This window comes from Canis lupus, chromosome 18 (assembly GCF_003254725.2).
Source record: "Canis lupus dingo isolate Sandy chromosome 18, ASM325472v2, whole genome shotgun sequence".
Classification (NCBI taxonomy): Eukaryota; Metazoa; Chordata; class Mammalia; order Carnivora; family Canidae; genus Canis; species Canis lupus.
The window spans coordinates 9177435-9196871 of NC_064260.1; the positions used below are offsets into that span (position 1 = coordinate 9177435).

Here is a 19437-nt window from a genome sequence, read left to right on the forward strand (position 1 = left end):
AAAAAAAATACTGTTTCAGTAGAACAAGAAGCTTGATTTTCTATCACCCAAGTCATACCCTTGCGATTCTTCGTTTCCAGACAATCTCAGCCGCGGGCAGGTGGAAGGAGGAGACATCATCACAGCTCACTCGCTGTACAGACCTGTGATCTGCATTCCGACTTCTGGGATATGATAAATCTCCAGTGTGAATTAGATTTTTCTAGGATCAGAAGTAACACTACCCAGGACAGGAGTTCGGATTGATAAATTGCCTTCCTGAACGGAGGAGAGGTTGGGTGGGGGCTGGGCAAGAGTAAGTATTTCATACACATAGTATTTTTATGTATTGCCCTGTGCAGTCTGAGTTGTAAAAATTCAGAGTTTCTCGCCTCCTCCAACGGTGCTACAATCGGCTTTAAACATGTCCAGAGCTAAATTTGCTCCTGAGAACAAGTGTTTGTGTTAATGTGACTTAATTGATAACAGCCCATGTGAACCCTATTATTTAAGACCTATGCATTACTAAATAGTTTCATTAAATAATGGGGAAGAACTTTAAAAAGAAAAACAAAGCGAGCACATGGTTTTCATTTTGGTAGTAAGGGCTGGAGAGAGGCTCTGCTCTTGAGATCGACTTCATGGCTTCAGGCAAAACTGGGAGATTAAGCAGAAACTCCAGCAACACCATAGCTCTCAGTTTTAGAGACACTTAACTCAGTATATGACAAATCTCAGGAAATCTTTTGACTTTATTGGTTGGGGGGGCGGGGGAGCCAGTAGTTGTGTTCCTTTTGTTTTCTCTCTCTCTCTCTTTTTTTTTTAAGATTTTATTTATTGGTTTGACAGAGGAGAGAGAGAGAGAAAGGGCATGAGCAGAGAGAGCAACAGGCAGAGGGAGAGCGAGAAGCAGGCTCCTGATGAGGAGAGAGCCTGACACGGGGATCGAACCCAGGACCCCGGGATCATCACCTGAGCCGAAGGCAGACGCTTCACCAACGGAGCCACCCAGGTGCCCCCGTTTTGTTTTGTTTTCGATAATTAATGTTAGCTAAATAGTGTTACCATAGAAAGTGACATGAAGTTTAAAATAGTTCCTAACAACTTCAGATAGTTTGCTGCCTGGCAAAAGGGAGGTAGATACCAAATGATCTCCCCGGATCAAAAAGCCTCCTTTCAAAGGGGGAAGAGAATATGAGGGGAGATGTAAACCATGGTGTATGGGGGGTGGGGGCAGGGGTGAACTGAAAGAATGATTCAATAATTATTGAATTCACACAATTCTCTACGCAAGTGATATTTCCCAGACACTCAGAGTGACCCCTTGCTACATGCCTAGGTCCAGAGTAGGAGTTACAAGAGCTACAGGATATTAAAATAGAATCTTTGCCACCTCTGTTTCGGTTAAACACAGAAGGCCCAAAGGTTAAACACAGGTAACAGGTGGCTGGGGTTCTAGACCACCTTTGTAGGACTTGCAAGGAGGTGGGAAAAATTGGTTTTGTAACCCTTCTCCCTTCCTTCCTTCTGTCTGCTGCTCCCTCTGCTTGTGCTCTGTCAAGTAAATAAATAAAATCTTAAAAAAAAAAGATTAAAAAAAAAAAGAAAAGGAAAAGAAAAGAAAGAAAGGACCTGAGGAGGTTACCATACCCTCAGAGTTCAGAGGCTGGGGCAGGGCAGGTGCCAGGGGGCATTGCAGGGCGGCCAGGGGCCTGCAGTCAGTTTCTGAGTGGGAGACCCATGAAAGCGCATCCTGAGAGGGGAAGCTTAGAGGAGGCTCCAGGCACAGAGAGTCACCCAACTCCAGGCACCAGATCACCCAACACCAGTCAGGTGAGGCTTTTCGGGCCCTGCTCCCTTTGGGTCCTCTTCCAGCAGGAACTTGGAATGGCAGGGGTGGGTGGGGGAGCCTGGGGAGGGGAGGGAGACAAATGAAAAGACGGATGGATAGGAAGCCAGCTGTGTCCCCCTCCTCCGCTCCTCCGCACCCCTGCAGACTTCTGAATTGAAGTAGGCCCTGGGCTACAGGAGCTACATTTTAGAAGAAGTTCAGATGCTGGGTTATTCCGCTCCGACAGCTGAACTACATTTGAGATGGATCTTGCCTTTGAAAGTGATGCAGGAGCATTCTGTTATCAGGTCCCTGAAAAAGTTACCAGACCTTCCCCAGACCCAGCAGCAAGAAAATCCAGGAAAATGAGCAAAGGATTGCGGAACCCTCTAAAATCCCCTCCGAAGTTTAAGGAGAGGGGAGGCCTGCTGATGTCACAGGCCCCACAGGGGACCCCTGCTCTCGGGCTCAGAGACTCGATCCTTCTCTGAGGCTCGGTGTTGAGACATTTGGCCCAACGTCCTTCTCTGCAAGGAGAGCATATAACTGGCAGTTCTAACAAATATAAGAAAAGAAACCAATATACTTCCATTTCCTATGGTCAGTGTTTCTTTACAAGTAAGGGTTGCATACTCAAACCGAGTTTTATACGATCTTCAACTCGTTTTCTCTCTACAGAGGCAATTGGCAGTTTCCCTTCTGCACCGCATTATGCTCTGGGAGGGTTTGTGCAACATCTTACAGCAAATTACGGGGCGGAATCAAGCTACTTACACCATATAATGTGACATATACACTGCTTTCCAGCTCCGCCTGATGAAACACAATATGCTTTATTTGGCTAGAAAATACAGCTGATCTGTTCTTATAAAACTCTTCGTGGCTAAAAGGAGGTCGGTTATATTTTTGATCAGACCTCACTAACCTCCTTCTCTGTTACTACTTCCCCTCAAACAAATAGCATATCCTAAAAGTTGTACAATGATTGTCATCTGGCAACCAGTATGAAAAATAATGGGAAGACTCACGGGTGCATTGTCGCAAATGCCAATTTACCAGGCAAGTAGCCATAGTCTATATAATCGTGATGGATTGAATGTCTGTGTGTCCCCCACCCCCCACCACAGCCCAGAGATTCATAGGTTGAAATCGTAACCCCTGATGTGATGGTCTTTGGAGGTGGGGACTTTGGGAGGGGATTGGGTCATTGAGGGTGGAGCTGAGTGGAATTCGTGCCTCTGTAGGAAGAGCGCAGCTTCCTGTCTCAGCTCCCTCTGCCAGGTGAGGACATCATGAGAACATGGGCATCTGCAGACCTGAAGAGGGGACACCAGATTTGCCAACACCTTCACCTTAGACTTCCAGCCTCCAAGACTATGACAAATACATGTCTGTTGTTCGGGTCCCCCACTCTGTGCTATTTCTGTTGATGGCAGCCCAAACTGACCAAGCCGGTAAAGTAACGGGCAGCGAAGTCAAGGCAATTTTTAAGTGCCAGCTCCTCCATTTGTGACTGGGCCAGGTCGGGTGGGCTTGCTAGGCCTGTTTCCTTGTTTTGGATGTGGGCCTCGCTTACAGGGCCACGGTCAGGACTGAACGAGTAAGGATGCAGAGCCTCTGCCAGGGGGTAGACCAGAGCCTCTACACATAGGTAGACCAGCTCTCCTATTCCATGTGTCAGGGGATGAGTCACCCCAGGGAAGAGAAGGACATGAGACTGGACGTTGTGCTCAGAGACTTCACAAGCTTACAATCTAGTTGGGGACACCCAGGCACACCCACCCTGGGTGGCTCAGTGGTTGAGCATCTGCCTTCAGCTCAGGGCATGATCATGGGGTCCTGAGATCAAGTCCCTGCATGGAGCCTGCTTCTCCCTCTGCCTGTGTCTCTGCCTCTCTCTGTGTGTCTCTCATGAATAAATTGTTGGGGACGCCCAAAGACATTTTTTTTTATTTATGATAGTCACACACACACACACACACACACACACACACACACACACACAGAGCAGAGACATAGGCAGAGGGAGAAGCAGGCTCCATGCACCGGTAGCCCGACGTGGGAGTCGATCCCGGGTCTCCAGGATCGCGCCCTGGGCCAAAGGCAGGTACCAAACCGCTGCGCCACCCAGGGATCCCCCCAAAGACATTTTAACAGTGATTCAAACGCTCAAATAAAAACAGACTTCACAAACAGTATCAAGTCAAATGAGTTGGATCCACAGGAGGTAGTTAAAGACAGGGGCAATAGTGTTTGGGTTTCCAAAGGATGGGGGGCATGGGGCTTGGGGAGGACGAGAGGAATCGGTATGGCTCCATCAGAAGATTTCACAACAAAATCCAGATGCAGCTTCTCTTCTAAGCATGGAAGCTGAGTTGGTGTTGCCCCCAGAAGAGGGAGCATGCCCCCCTCTCCAGATCAACAGCACAGGGCTCTCCCTGCATTTTTCATCTACTCTGGCTTTCACTGACCAGTGTTCCCTGACCGGCCCTAGTAGGTGTTTGGGATCCTAATCTCTGAAATAGAAGTTTCACCAACCTTGTAACCTAAGTGGACATCAGATGCCTTGGGCAACCACAAATTATGCCCTATCCCTTTCCTTCCACCATTCCCCTGGCAAGAACCCTTCTTCTAACATCTGGGGGGCCGCATTCCACACTCTAAACACAGAGAAACGACAGGCAAACCTGGAGTTTATTTTAGATGGCATCTTGTCAAGTTAAAACTCTTAAAGGAAATTTCCTTGAATTAAGATCCCGGGCAGGGGTGGGAATAATCAAATGATAATAAAACCTCTGATGCACATTTAGGCTGATCTTTCAATAGATTGATGATTATTTGCTAAACTTGTCCACTCAAATGAAATTATCTAGTTTTAGCACCTTCTTTTTTTTTTTTCTTTTTTTTCCCTGAATTAGTATTTAATGTCAATAGAGAGGTATGTGTGTGTGGTTTTTTTTTTTTTTTTTTTCTCTCCTTTTTCTTAGGCATTAGAATTCTCTCTCAAACACACACACATACATACACTCTAATCTCTAATACTTTTAAGCAAGATCTAGAAAACTGAGAATGGGGGAGGAACAGGGTAGAAGAGAAATTCCAAAGAGAAAGACTCTGCAGGTTCAACATTCCAGGCCTCACCCCTCAGAGCCTCTCACTCATCCACTACAAAACAGAGGCTGGGACATATCTCTCCTTCCCACAAATGTGAGGTAGATCATAAGTAATCTGTTTGTAAGACCTGAAGAATAAAAAAAATGCACAAATATCTTGTTTCCATGTAAATAAAAGCAAAATGAAGGATATGCTTGAAGTAATGTATTTCCATCCTGCATCCCATGACACTTTCTGGAATGAGAAAGAAGTGGCACATCTTATAGCTAACAGGCAGAGAATGTTTTATAACCCCGGGGTGGGGTGGGGGGGATAGTTAGGGTAAGGAATGAAAATCTGAACAGAGGAAGACCATCTAAAATTTACCTCTTAGAAAGTTTGCTGAGTGTGGCATAGTGTATACGTATGCCCAACCCTCCTTCAAGAGAATTTCAATAAAGACCTCTATTACTTCCAGTGCTTTCTGGCATAATATTTATGTTTCTTTTGTCTGACAGTGACTTTAAGAGAATCTTTAATATGATACGAGCTGATTTTCAAAGCTGTTCACCCGACGCCTGACGAGTATTCGCACCACCTGGGAACTAGTTAGGATAAATTTTTAGGCCCCACCCCAGACCTGTGTCAGAAATTCTGGGACTGGGAGCCCAGCGGCATGGATTTCCAGTAGTCCTCCAAGTGATTCAGATGCACCCTGAGTGTAAGAACTATCCCCTATGGGGAGCAGTCACTACTGAAAAACCTTGTGTGGTAAAGGTTGCTGGCGTCTGCCCCTGCCGACCCCTGGACCAGCTAGCACACCCATCCATTGGTTGCTTCCAATAAGACAGCTGAGGATTTACTTCCATGGCCTTCTCCAGACTTACCCCTGACTGACAGAGATGCCTGGGAAGCCACCCACCCGCCACCCCAGGCCTGGGAATCCGATGACAGATTGGCATAAAGTTGTTAAGTTTAGATCCTTTGAAGGGAAGGACAGCCTCACCCTGTGAGCCTTGTGTGCCCAGCCAAGGTTAGGCTTTACCTAAGACCACATCCCTGGGGAGTCCCTTCCTTCCCTATCTTGCTCTCCTCACTCTCCTTCCAGATTTTTCCTAAAGACTATTCGCTCACTAAATCAGTGCACCCAATCCCTTTCTCACATTCTCCTTTTAAGGAACCAGACAGTGACATTGTTAATAGTTGGGACATATCTGGAGAAATGACTGCAAAGATTTTCTTAGAGCAATGATGGGTGGGAATAGTTGCTGCTTGGTGAGGAAAAGAGTTCCCAAATGTGGGAATTCCCACAGGAGTCTTCTCAAAAGGATATCAGACTCTACTCTGTTTCAGGAAGGTGAAAATCAAGGTTGAAAACTGACGGGCCAGATGACGTCTATTGACCATTCAAATTCTGAAATGTATATATCACGACAAGTCCTAGTAGTGAATATTACCCAATTTTATTTCTGTTGGATGTATGAAGAGAAAGGGCAAGGAGTCCCAAGAGGGGAAGATACTGACGTTCGCTGACATAAAACAATTCATTCAACACATGTTTGCTGAGCTCCTAAGTGCCAGGCTTGGGGGCTTCCATAGTAAACTCTATAAGCAAAGTCTCTATCCTCAGGGAGCTTCCATCCTGATGAGGGAAACAGGCAAGAAACACAAGAATATGTGTAATCCGATATCAAAGAGTGAGAAACATTTTGAAGAAAAAAAGGAAAACAGGGGAAGGGGATGGAGAGTGATAATGGGATGAGGGCAGGGCGCTCACTGAGGAGGTGATACCTGAGCAGATGATTAAAAGCAGCGAGCAAAATCATGAGACTATCTAGTGCTCTAGACAGAAGAAACAGCAAGTATAAAGCCTCTGGACTAGGACTTGGTAAATGAGTCAGGGGCAGGAGATGAGGCCAGAAGGTCGCCAGGGCCCTGATCACGAAGGGGCTGGTAGGTCATAGTGCAAACAGGATGTGAGGGGAAGCCCTTGGGGCTTCTGAGCAGGCAGTGGCATGACTGGATTTATGTTCTCAAAGCCTATCCTTATAGAGAAGAGACTGTAGGTGGGGCAAGAGAATCAGAGACACAGATAAGAGGATATTGCCATAGACTAGGCAAGAATGAGATGAAGCTAATTAAGGGCTTCCTGGAAAGCTTATTTATCTAGTCATTGACTTCAATCCAGTGAGAGCTCCAAGGGCTCCGTGAGACGTGCACACTCTATGCACTTCTCCTTCCCTCTTGGCTTTATCACAACCTGGAATGGGAAAGAAGGATTTATGAAAGGGTTGAGTCGCAGACATCCAGACCGACTTAGGTATAGACATCATTACTGCACAGAGTACCAAGGAAGCCTTTCAATCCTGGATCCCCACTTTGACACTAGTACTATTATGTTTCATGAAACAGCTCCCTGCTTCCTGTTGTTTTATAAGATACTGTGCAGATCTGGGAAGTTTTACTGAGAACAAACTCTGTTCTCTAAAGCCGCAGTGTAAGTAATATTTTTTTTCCCATTTCATTTTTTTTCGAAGTGTATAAATAACACTGTTAAACAATACCATAAAAGAAGACATTTGATATCATCTATGCTAACAACTCAAAATTTCTACTTTGTTTTTTGCTCCCAATAAAGTCTATTCTTTGCTAAATTTTTATTGTCGGCAAGTTTTTAAATGCATGGAAAAAAGATTTCAATTCCAATTTATAACCCAAGCAAGTTTTAACATAGGAAGCCAATTCTTTCAAAAGAAACAAAAACCCACCAGAGCTTACTTTGAAACAATATTTAAAGCTTCAATCCACGGAGATTTCGAATACTCCTTTTCTCAGGTGGAATTCAATTTTCCCATTTATAAGCTTGCCGATGTTGGTGGCTGCAGAGTATGTGCCTGTGGTCAGGCGGTTTAGGGAAAATGGGAAGAATGAAGGTGCTGGTTTTAAAATTAAACCTGAATCTTTCACGTGCCTGAAGGATCATATCCAAAAGAAATTGCTTTCCTGGGGACCAAAGGTACTATCTCACCATTCAAAATACAAAGGGCCAGAAGTTTATTTATACCGTCTCCATGATTTGTTTCCCAGATCTGGCTTTCTACAAGCATTTCCTTCAGGAAAACACACACTTTTCCTCCCTCGCAGCCCAATTTCCTGTAGGAGTGCCTCTTTCAAAAATGGTAATCACAGCATCATTCCTCTGTTTTCTAGTGACACGCACAACACTCCCATTCACACATGCAAAACACCTTTCAAAACAAAATGAGGATAAATCAGAGAAAAGAAAGTAAAAAATTTTTCTTTTTCCCCAAACTGCCCCTCCTTATTAAAAAAAAGAAAAAAAGTAGCTGTTGTTGTATTTTCATAGCTGATACTGGGATTTCCCATCTACACTCTTCATTTAAAAGTTGATTCTTCCTAGTGATAGATGTAGACTTAAATAATCTGAGTCACTGGTGGAGTTTAACTCTACCCAAGGTGATTATAGGATACTCAGGGCTGCTGTTGGAACATGCCAGCGCTCTTGTGTTCCAAGGTGAAGGTGGCAATGAGGGTGGGGAGTGCTTCAGTTGTCAGAGCTGTGAGACGACTGCAGTCTCTGTGATGACTCCTTTAAGGAAAGGATCTGCTCTTTTGCCCTAAGTGAGGGTCTTTGGGGTTGTGTCCACAAAAGGAAGAAGGCGGTGGGGGGTGGGCGGGCGGGGGCAGCTGAGTTACACAGTCTTGCTTCCTGAACACAAAATTATCATACAAAACTATCTTGTAAACTCCTGGCAATGCTGTGATTTCCTCTAGATTAAGACTTAGGAAGGTCCCTAGAGACAGCTACCCAATGGAGGTGGTCTTGGGAGGAAGGCTGGTTGACCCTATCCCAGAGCAGCCTCTAGAAAGCTGCTGAGTGGACGTTATTGCCAGCAGAAGCCACTGCCATGACAATACCACTCATGAAGGAAAGAGGATGTTCCCACTTCTTGATTGCTATGCATTGAATATTTGTGTCTTCCCCAAATTCATATGTCAAAACCAACCTCCATTGTGATGGCATTTGCAGATGTGGCCTTTGGGAGGTGACTTTGGGAGGTGATTCATGGTCTTACAAAAGGTGCCAGAGAGCTCCTTTTCCTTTCTGCCCTGGGAGGACACAGCAAGAAGATGGTAGTCTGTGAACCAAGAAGTGGGCTCTCACCAGACACTGAATCTGCTGGCACTTTGGTGTTGGACTTCTTAGCTGCCAGAATAGTGGAAAATTTATCTTGTTTATGAGCCACCTAGTTTATGGTATTTTTTTTTAATAGCAGCCTCAACAGAATGAGACACTGGTCATCAGCTTTGTACTCAAATCTTATAATGATGCCATTTCCTCAATTCTAAGAGTCTATCACACTGACTTTTCTTTCTTTTTTTTTTTTAAGATTTATTTATTTATTTATGACAGACAGAGAGAGAGAGAAAGAGGCAGGGACACAGGCAGAGGGAGAAGCAGGCTCCAAGCTGGGAGCCTGACGTGGGACTCGATCCCGGAACTCCAGGATCGCGCCCTGGGCCAAAGACAGGCGCTAAACCACTGTGTCACCTGGGGATCCCCACATTGACTTTTCAAGAGGGGATAAGAAATACCATCATGATTGAAGGCACACACTAATATAAATAAAGATAATATATTTGCCATAGAATAAAGGATATGTTATATAATTAGAAATGATAACGATCATAAAAATACTAGACTATGTTGAGCCTTTCCTAGGCTGTACATTTAAATGTATTATTTCATTTATTCTCATAAAAAGTCACAGCCCTCTGAGATAGATCTAATTTTCCTCATTTTCAGATGAGGAAATTAAGGCTGAAGACAAATAAAGAAAATTAAGGAAAATGATGGAACCTGGAGTTTTAGGACTCTGATCTCACGTCCAAGGCCCTCTGATTTTCTGAGCAGTAGTGCTGTGAAAGGGAGCTACCAATGAGTACAGCCTTCCCCATTGTCCCAGAAGGACCCAGGGATAAATTTTAAGGGAAAAGGCAATAATTTCACACCAAGACCCTGCTGTAGGCTCTGTTGTTTCTGATGGCATAACAATCCAATCCACTGCTGCTGAGACCCAAGTTTCAGTAGGTAATGTGGTGAACCAGAGGGAAGAAGTGGCTCTGGGGCCTGAAAGATGTGGGCTTTGTAATCATGTAGTACAGGAACCGAAGGGTGAAATTTCTCATCAGTGTCAACGCGGTGACTTGTCAAATAGATGGTGCCGGGAAAATTGGAAATTAGAAAATAGATCCTTTCCCTCTCAAACATCAAACTAAATTCCAGATAAACCGAAAGTTGGAATAAAAATGAAAATGTAAAGATCTTCATGGGGATAGAATAGTGCTGTATCTTGATCACGGTGATCATCACATGCATCTACACATGTGATAAAATGGCTTAGAATGAGGCATACCCATTGCACTGCTGTCCATTTCCTGATTTTGATAGTGTGCTATAATTATCTAAGGCATAGTCACTGGGGGAAACTGGGTGAAGGGTACATAAGACTTCTCTACTATTTCTGCAACTTCCTGCGAATCTATAATTACATCAAAATAAAAAGTAAAAATAAAATTTGGGCACCTGGGTGACTCAGTTGGTTAAGCATCTGCCTTCAGCTCAAGTCATGATCCCAGGGTCCTGAAATCAAGTCTGGCATCTGTCTCGCTGCTCAACAGGGAGTCTACTCCTCCCTCTACCCCTCCCCCTGCTTGTGCTCTTTCTCTCTTTCTCAAATAAGTGAAATTTTTTTTTTTAAAGAAAACTTTCCTTAAAAAAAAAGTAAAAATAAAATTTAAATATAATCATAAAAGAAATAGAATATAGTAAAACTGAATAGCTGAACATGGCATGGCCAAAGAGGTATCCAATTTTTGAAAAATGATAAATTTAACCACCCATAAGTGAAACATTTCTAGTGTCCAAAAATACAAAATTGAAAGGCAGACACCCAGATGTTTTCCACATATATGACAAATGAGGGTTAGTTAATTCAGTATCCTTTATATATTGGTTAAATTGTGGACTCTGGTTGAAAGAGCCCGAATCCTGGGATTAAAAATCATGACTCTATCACTTGATAGCATGTGACTCAGAAAGTTACCTTCACTGAGCTTCAACTTTACCATCTGCGAGATAAGGATGGTGCTTCCTCAATGAGCTGGTGTGAAGATTAAAAGAGTCACTAAGGAAATAGTATCTGGAGCATAGTAACACATGCAGTATTAGCTAAGTTAGTCATCGTTTCTGATAATTGATACCATTCAATACAAAAAAAAAAAAAGAGATAAATCCCTCTGTGATTCCAGACTCTCAGTTATTCAGGATCTGGCTGGGATAAACTCATTCTTGAGAACTCTGGACAGATCGGCCTGATATAATGATATCCTCATGCTAAGTCAGGCCCGGACATTCATCCTGACAGCTGACAAGCTGCGCTAAGCAGGCCTTTACCCTTGTGGTCACCTTTGAGTGAGCTAGAATTCCCTGCTCTCTTCAACACGTCTACCTCTGTGGTTATCCATCCCGCTTCTCATCTAAGGGAGCTTCAAGTCCACTGTAACTAGGTAATGGGATGTTGGTAAGAGCCCCTCATGCTGGTAACCAGTGTTGTCATCTGTGCTCTCCCATGCAATATCTCTGTTAATCCTCACGGCGTCCTTGTTGGGTAGGTATGACTATCTCTATTTAGTGAAGAGAAGTCAGTGAGTGCCCAAGATCACACAGGTGGCAAGTAGTAGCACCTCATTGCAAAACCAGTTCTTCTGAATCAAAAGCCTGGTCATTTCCTGACTGGTGGGATCCCCTTGGACTCACATTATAAGCACCAAGCCCAAGCTGAGATTTCCAATAAGGATCTATAGGGCTCCACATTTTTCTAATGTGGAGTGTTGGACAACTTTGTTGACTCTTGACTGTTTTCTTCCTGATTGTTGTCAGCGTTCCAAATAGAAGTATTTGCCATGCAAGTCTTGCCTGGGCAAGTCAACTGCTGCTATAGTTAGACCACACTCTAGTGCTTTCTGTGTTCTATAAGATGCTTTAGAGCTCTGTCTCTCCCAGTAGATTGGAGGCTCATGGAATACAGGGAGCACATGTTGTCATTAGTTTGTATCCACTGAAAACAACTAGTACAGTGGACTATAACTGTAGATTGTTGGCCTCCTGATCTGGAACAATGCTTGAAAAGGCAGACTTGGTCCATGTTTCTGTTTGAGAAGCTTTTGTGTAGATGAATGACCTCCTGGATTATGAGTATAGAGACCTGGATTATCAGTTACCTGGGTACCAAGGAGGAGAAAGAGTATTTGCTCTGTTGCTAGCTCTTGGAGCTAAGAGTAGAATTCTCATCATCCTCATAAAATCATTATCCAGGGTGATCTTGGGCAAGTGATTAAACTATACTAGGGTCTCTTTCCCCACATTATGGAAGGAACTTACCATTTTTCAGGAAATCTACTCTGCAAGATAGCACCTCCAATCCTTCCAATCTCCAAAGACACTTGAGTATTTACAGAGAGTTAGGGCTCAGATTTGGTGTGGGCAACTGCCAGCACTCATGGAGAGGGTAGATACAGATAGGCATACATGTTCATTCTCTCTCTCTTTCTCTCTGTGTGCCCCCATCTTGCATATTTCTCTTTTTTATAATACTCTATGTAGATATTACTTCGATGTTTTCCCTTGGAGTCACAAAAGAGGGCAGGAATGATAGAATGGCTTTCTTTGTTAGGTGTATGGAAAAAAAAAATTGCCTCTAGCCAGAATCTTTTTGCACACCGTATGGGCTGGCTTGAGAGCAGCATGGTCTTTGACCGTAACACATTCCATGCTTAGCTCTGGTTTACAGGTGAGGGCCCCACAGGATAAGGAATTGGCCCAGGTAAAGCCATTTCAGTGATCTTTTACAGTGCTGGGAACCCCACGTGGGTGCTTGTAGGGCATTAATAAAAACACCTTGCTCGACAGTCGTCTTGACCCTGAAAACACGGAGTCCTCATGTTGATAGATGACCGTGAAACTGCAAGTAGCTTTACAGTAGGTTGACCCCCAAAAGCAAAGAAGGTTAAAGTGAGGTGGACTCAGTGCCTTTAAAAATACACATAAATCTAACGTACCAACAGCATGTGCTCCAGACGGCAATGCTGAGCACACGGGGGAGGAAAAGCAGACAGATGCCTACAGCCCAAAAAGCTGAGAAGGTAATTTGTGGCTTTTGGAGGTAGTGAATAATGATTTAACGTGGTTTTCTCCACTTTGATGGTTTTACAGAAAAGTCACATGAAAACGTGTTTTCCACTCTATTATTTCCCTCACCTGAAACAGTGCCAAGTCCCTTTCACGTTGGGAAAAATATCTCAACAGAATCAACAGTCGGAAGCTGGATTTTAAATTTCTTCTAAACTTGCTCTGCAGCCTGCCTGCCCATCCAGGGAAACAGTAAAGGCGCGAGAGCAATCCGGTCATTGATAATTATCTCTCTACTGCCACCTAGACAATCCGAGGGAGACCTGGCTGCCTTCAGAGGGCCCTGCCTCCCGCAGAAGGCTCGGGCTTCTGGTGGCGGTGAGGGTTATTTTGGGAAGCCAGTGCTTGGCTGGGTTTACATAAAGGGCTGATGACAAAGTGAGAATCACATCCTGTGATGATGTAACCCAGGTGGGTCTTACAGTCGTCTGAGTCTCTGAGGCATTTCCAGCGCTTCGCCTTGACAAGCGTGGGTCAGCGAGGGGTCCTAAGAGTGGCCCAGAGGGGTACCGGGGCCTCCAGGCCTGAGGCTGAGCTTTTAGAACCTGCCTCTCTTTAACTTGCTGTGTGGCTCCAACCAGTACTTGAACTCCTACTTAAACTCCTACAAGTCCATTTCCTCCCCTGAAAGGCAGCGGGGAGGCCCCCACTCGCCCACGACACAGAACTTCTTGGTGGAACTGTGGCAAGATGGCACAGCATGGTCCGCTTCCCCAACTGGGCTGGGCCTTCTCAACAGTGACGAGGAAAATCACTCACTACCCAATGCAGCTGCTGGGATGAAATCCGGTCGAAAGGAGATCTGAGATGCACCTTCCCTCTGTGCCCAAATGGTTTGGGAGCTCTGAGCAATCCATCCCTGTATATATACCTCGGTTTCCTCAAAAAACATCCTGTCATCTTCCAGATAATCATCCGGCAAATCCTATGCCCAGGGCCAACGTACAATGACTTCTCCGGACACCTGCCTTTCCAGAGGCAGGCAGCAGTCAGGGCCCGCGAGCAGCCCAGTGGGGCCGTGGGAGCCGCCGGCTGCCCTGCCCAGGCCGTGCTGGGCCCTTGGGCACCCAGTGCCCGTCACAGATGGCCCAGGCCGCCCGGGCCTCCGGGTGCTGCCGCGGTGGGTGAGCTCAGCCTTCCGGGGGGCCGGCCTGGCCGAGACTGGGGTGCCCCGCCACACTCACTTCCTAGAGCACAAGTTCAGCCAAAGCCACATTAAAAGATGGTTGCTTCACGTTGGCAGAACTTTTCAGGAGGCACCAAATGAGGGTGCGTGGGAGGGGGAGTGGGCAACGGTGTCAGAACATGACGAAGCCGAACAAACGTTTCCTGTCCTCACATTTAAAATCTCCGATGGGGGTGGAAGGCAGCCTCAGAGGCCCGGGGCTTTCCTGAAGCAACTATAAAAGGAAGGAATGATAAAAGGAGCCAGGGCTGGAGCAGGCTACTACCAGCCAGACCAGAGGGGGGACGGGGGGGGCGGGGGGGTGGGGGGGTGGGGGAGAAGTTTCCCTCCCAGGCCCGACCCTTGATTGCAATCTTCAGGCCGGGGTTGCTGCAGGAAGCTTTTTCGAGGGGATGTGAGCAGCTTTGGTTTGGTTTCTCTGGTGGCTCTCTTCTCAGTGACTGGCTGCAGGTGACCAGACCTAGTCTTCACAAGTTCCCACTGTAGATACACTGCAGAAGTCGGACAGCAAACAGAGGCATCTTTGTGCATCCCCCCCACCTCCTGGGTGGTATCCCACAAAATGTATTACCTGCCCAGGAAGTAGCCCCTACTACCTGATGCATTGCCCTTGAAGTCAGGAAAAGCATCTACTGGGACCGGGGCTGTAACTCAGATATAAGACCATCGACACAGTCGGTACCCAGGTTTCTTTCATGTGATTTCTGAGACAAGGCAAAGTCTTAGAGCCTTCCCTCTGACATCTGTCCATTTCCAGCCGCAACAAAAATAGGGACTCACCGATCTGAAGCAGAACAAATGGAAAACTCTTCAAAAATCCCAGATAGCATGATTGGCCTATTTCCATCAGCCTTCCAAGTTACTCAAACTACAATAGCCTATTGGGGATGCTTCCCATGATGGATTCTCCCTGAGTAGATTCAATGCTTAGGTCTCACATTTCTTGACCACTTAACTCCTGCAATGTCAGATCCCGTGCAGCCAAGGCCTGAAAGACCCATCCCCTAAGGAAAAGAGAGGTTCTCCTGAATGTGTTCAGAGTCCCCAGGCCAAAGATGGGACCGGCGATGTGAGAGCAGAGCCGTGTAGCTAATGGCCATGCACTGTGTCATGTAAGACGCAGAGTGTAAGGCAGGCTTTCAAGAGGTTCACGCATCTCAGAGGCCCAGGGATTGTGTTTGACTCATATAGTTTAGAATTCTTTCACCCACACTTATCAGTGGCATCATCTGCTTTGTCCTTGTTCTACCCTCCCCTAGAAATTGAGAGACACATGCAGCTGCCTACAGCAACCACAGAGATTTCTCCAATAAAGGAAAGTCCACTGAAAAGGGGGAAAAAATATTTCAGAAAGGCTCCAAGGGATGCCTGGGTGGCTCAGTGGTTGAGCATCTGCGTTTGGCTCAGATCGTGATCCCAGGGTTCTGGATCGAGTCCCGTGTCAGGCTCCCTGCATGAGCCTGCTTCTCCCTCTGCCTGTGTCTCTGTCTCTCTCTGTGTGTCTCATGAATAATTAAACAAAACCTTAAAAAAGGAAGAAAGAAGAAGGAAAGAAAGAAAGAAAGAAAGAAAGAAAGAAAGAAAGAAAGAAAGAAAGAAAGAAAAGAGAGAGAGAGAAAGAAAAAGAAAGAAAAAAGGTTCTGAGTTTCAGTGGCTTGGGGGTTAAATCAAATAATCCGGGTTCCAATTCTGATTCTGCTAACAATTAAATAATGAAATACACACTTTACAGATTTCAAGTTCTTTAACATTAGGTAATTTGTTTGACCTTCATAACAAACCTCTGAGCGAGGAGAGGAAACTTTGTCATCCCTAATGTGCAGATGAGCCAGCCAAGTCTGAGGTCTGCATAACCTGCCAAAGGTCCCATTTCTATATCGGCTGAGCTGTTGTCACGGTACATGGCCTGAGCTCCCTGTCTCCCCAAGTCATGACCTCTCTTACCTGAACACACATGCCTACTCACTCTCCCCCCCGTGCTCCCCTTAACAGCTGCTCTTAGCACAAGATAAGCTCCTCCCTGTAACTTGTCACTCATCTTAGTGACCCTCAAGGCCAGAAACTTCCTGGAGGACAAGGAGCATGTGAGGCCCATCTTGGATGGCTTGAGGACACGGCACTGCATCCATCTTGCATACAGCACGCGCTCCGTAAATATTTGGCAAGTTAAACCAAACTGAATCAATCTGGGCACCTGGGTGGCTCACGGGTGGAGCATCTGCCTTCAGCTCAGGGGGTGATCTAGGGTCCCGGGATCAAGTCCCACATCAGGCTTCCTGCAGGGAGTCTGCTTCTCCCTCTGCCTGTGTCTCTGCCTCTCTCTCTGTGTCTCTCATGAATAAATAAATAAAATCTTAAAAAAAAAAAAACCTGAATCAATCTGATAAAATTGCAAAATAGGTAAATCTTAGCATTGCCCTTCATTCCATAACCCCTGGTTCTCAACCTCAACTCCTGCCTGTCAAAACCTATACTCCCAGATCACTCAAACACATAAACTGTCTGATTGATAGGAACTTAAAATGTTTTATGTCACTGCAGGTAATACTTGAACCCAGTGGATGTGGCTCTAATTAATTTCAGGCACAGCCAGAAAGTCTGGGATAACTTGGGAGTGTCAGGGCCTTCCCAGCAGGCCAGAAATCACATTTAGAACTTCCTGGCACTTCAGCCTGTACAGAAATCACAGGCATTCACAGTCACCCACCTTGGTTTTCCTCATCTATGAGTTGAAAAGCATGAGTCATAAACTGTTGGAAGTATTTTTAACTCACCAATTATTTGGATAGTAAAATGTAATGCTTCAACCCTAACTGAATGCTAGGGACAATCTTAGCAACCAATTAGACAAAGTTGACTTTGAAACCAAAGAACAAGTCCAAGAGAAAAAGAGTAAGCTATTTAAAAAGATAATGTTGATATCCTGATAGGTATAACTCCAAGCACCTGTGAACGTGCCGTGCAAACAATCAGGTGCCATTGCTTCTTCCTCTTCTGTGCGGACCGTGTGAGGAGGCCTGCCCCGGTGGAGGCTGCAGCCTGAGTACCTCTTGGCCCTGAGCCTGCCCTCTGCTTACAGGTGGACCCGTGCTAACGCGTCTATACTCTGGAAGATTCTGGAGCCTCACATCAGGGGTGAGCCCAACCCCTCGCCTTTGCTGTTTGCACTCTGAGCCACTAAGCTGCCCCTGCCATCTCCCTGTCCCTGGCAGCTCGAACAGCCTCAGCTCAGGCCACCTGAACCCGCAGGACTCACTCAACGGACATGGCCTCTCCCTCTCCCGTGGCCTCTAGGCCCTGATGCCACCCTGCCCCGGCTATGCTGACCACTGGTTCCCCATTACGCTCTCTGCCCATCCCCAAAACTTGCTCATGCTGCGCTTTGCCTTGAATGCCCACCCCAGGAACTCCCACCTGCCCTTCAAGACTCAGCTCATGTGACCTGGGAAGTCTTGCCTGAGTGCCAGGTTGAGTTTTAGAATCCCTTCCTCAAGCACAACGTTAATGACTGCATAGTAATTCGTGTTCACATCTCTACTTGTGGCCTCAGAGTTCTGACAAATGTCTGGCACTTGTGAGAACTGAGGAAAGAGCGTGCTGACCAGCTAAACAAATGGATCTACTGCAATGAGGTGCAGTCCTACCCATCACCTCAGACCCTAGGCAAAAAAGGCCAAAAGTGCTTTGAGATGTTCCTCAGAGCCTAGCACAGTGCCTGGTGCAGGTTACCAGTTATTAAGTAACACTGGACCACATCATTCTTCCCTTGACCAATCTCTATTCATTTAGCCATCATGTCTTGACTATCTACTACATACACGCATCCACCAGGCATTATGGAAGAAATAACCAGCTAAACTGAGGAGCCAGAGGGGTCTAGAGTCAAGAGGAGTAACAGATTCATAAACAGAGGAGAGTCGTCCGGGTCTGAGTGCACGGCCAGCTGCTCTTTGTAGGGGAAACAGGGAAGACTTAGCCATGGAGATGAGTGTTGAGGCAGATCTTAACTGATGAGCACACGGATATACTTTTCTTGAGCTTGTTTAGCTGTGTATGTGTGCCCGTGTGTGTGTTTTGGTTCTGTGCTACTACTATCCACAGAATACCCTGGTATGGAGATTTATGCAAATGCTAATTACACACTAATTACACACTATAATCTAAAACTCTCCTTGGTTATTTTCTGCCAACACAACATCCTCTTGCACATCTCTAACTTTTTAGCTGTTCCTTGGATGACAGTGGTTTTAACATTCCGCAGACCCTGGTTTACCATCCCTGAACTGCTTCCTCTCCTGAGTCCTGTTAATCTCTCATGTTTATTACCAGTTATTCAGCTGCAGTCATCGTGAACAGTAGCGTGTTCTCCCCCACAGTAATAAATATTCATGTGTTTATGAAGTAACAAAGACAATGTAGCTGAGCATGAAGAGTTGATGTCAACAGCCAGGACTGAATGAAACACAACATTCAGTCGATTAGCATTCCCACGTCTTCCTGGAGGCTTAATTGTTTCAGACAGGAGGCTGGAGCTCGGAGGTTGGAAGTTTTGATAATGACTACAGGATGGGAAGGAAAACAAAAGATACAATTGGCTAGCCATGGCTCTGGGTGTCATTTCTGTTTCACAACAGCGTGTGGGGAAGAAACCTTTTCACATTGTTTAATTTATCCCTTGGAGATTGGGATGGTCCACGAGTCCAAACAGGAGATACAGCCTGGACGGTGAGAAGCGGAGCCCCGCTAGGAATTGAGGGGCTGTCTGCAATGGGGACTCCTAGTTTGAACTTGTATTCAAATGCACTCGATGCACCTATTGGCTCGGCGACAGCTACTGTAATGACACAAATATATATTTCTTTTTCCACGATTCCTGTCCGGTGGTGTCTAAGAAGCAATGCAAAGTTACTCTAGGAGTGCTTTGAAATAGTATTTGCTTCAGAGGTACGTATACTAAAATTGGAACAGTTCAGAGATTAGTGTGGCCCCTGGGCAAGAATGGCATGCAAATGTGAAAACAATCTCGGGGTTCTTTTTTTTTTTTTTTTTTAAGAGTGCTTCGAAATATTAACAGGT

At 45.6% G+C, this 19437-nt stretch overlaps 1 protein-coding gene and 1 non-coding gene across 3 annotated transcripts in view; one reads left to right on the forward strand and one right to left on the reverse strand.

The window, feature by feature from the left end:
* SUGCT (succinyl-CoA:glutarate-CoA transferase) overlaps nt 1-19437 on the reverse strand; it is a 713960-nt gene that overhangs the window by 132546 nt on the left and 561977 nt on the right. The window lies entirely within an intron of this gene.
* On the forward strand, nt 19291-19402 carry LOC112661553 (U6 spliceosomal RNA). Its single transcript, XR_003137784.1, has one exon. It is a non-coding gene; the product is annotated as a U6 spliceosomal RNA (small nuclear RNA).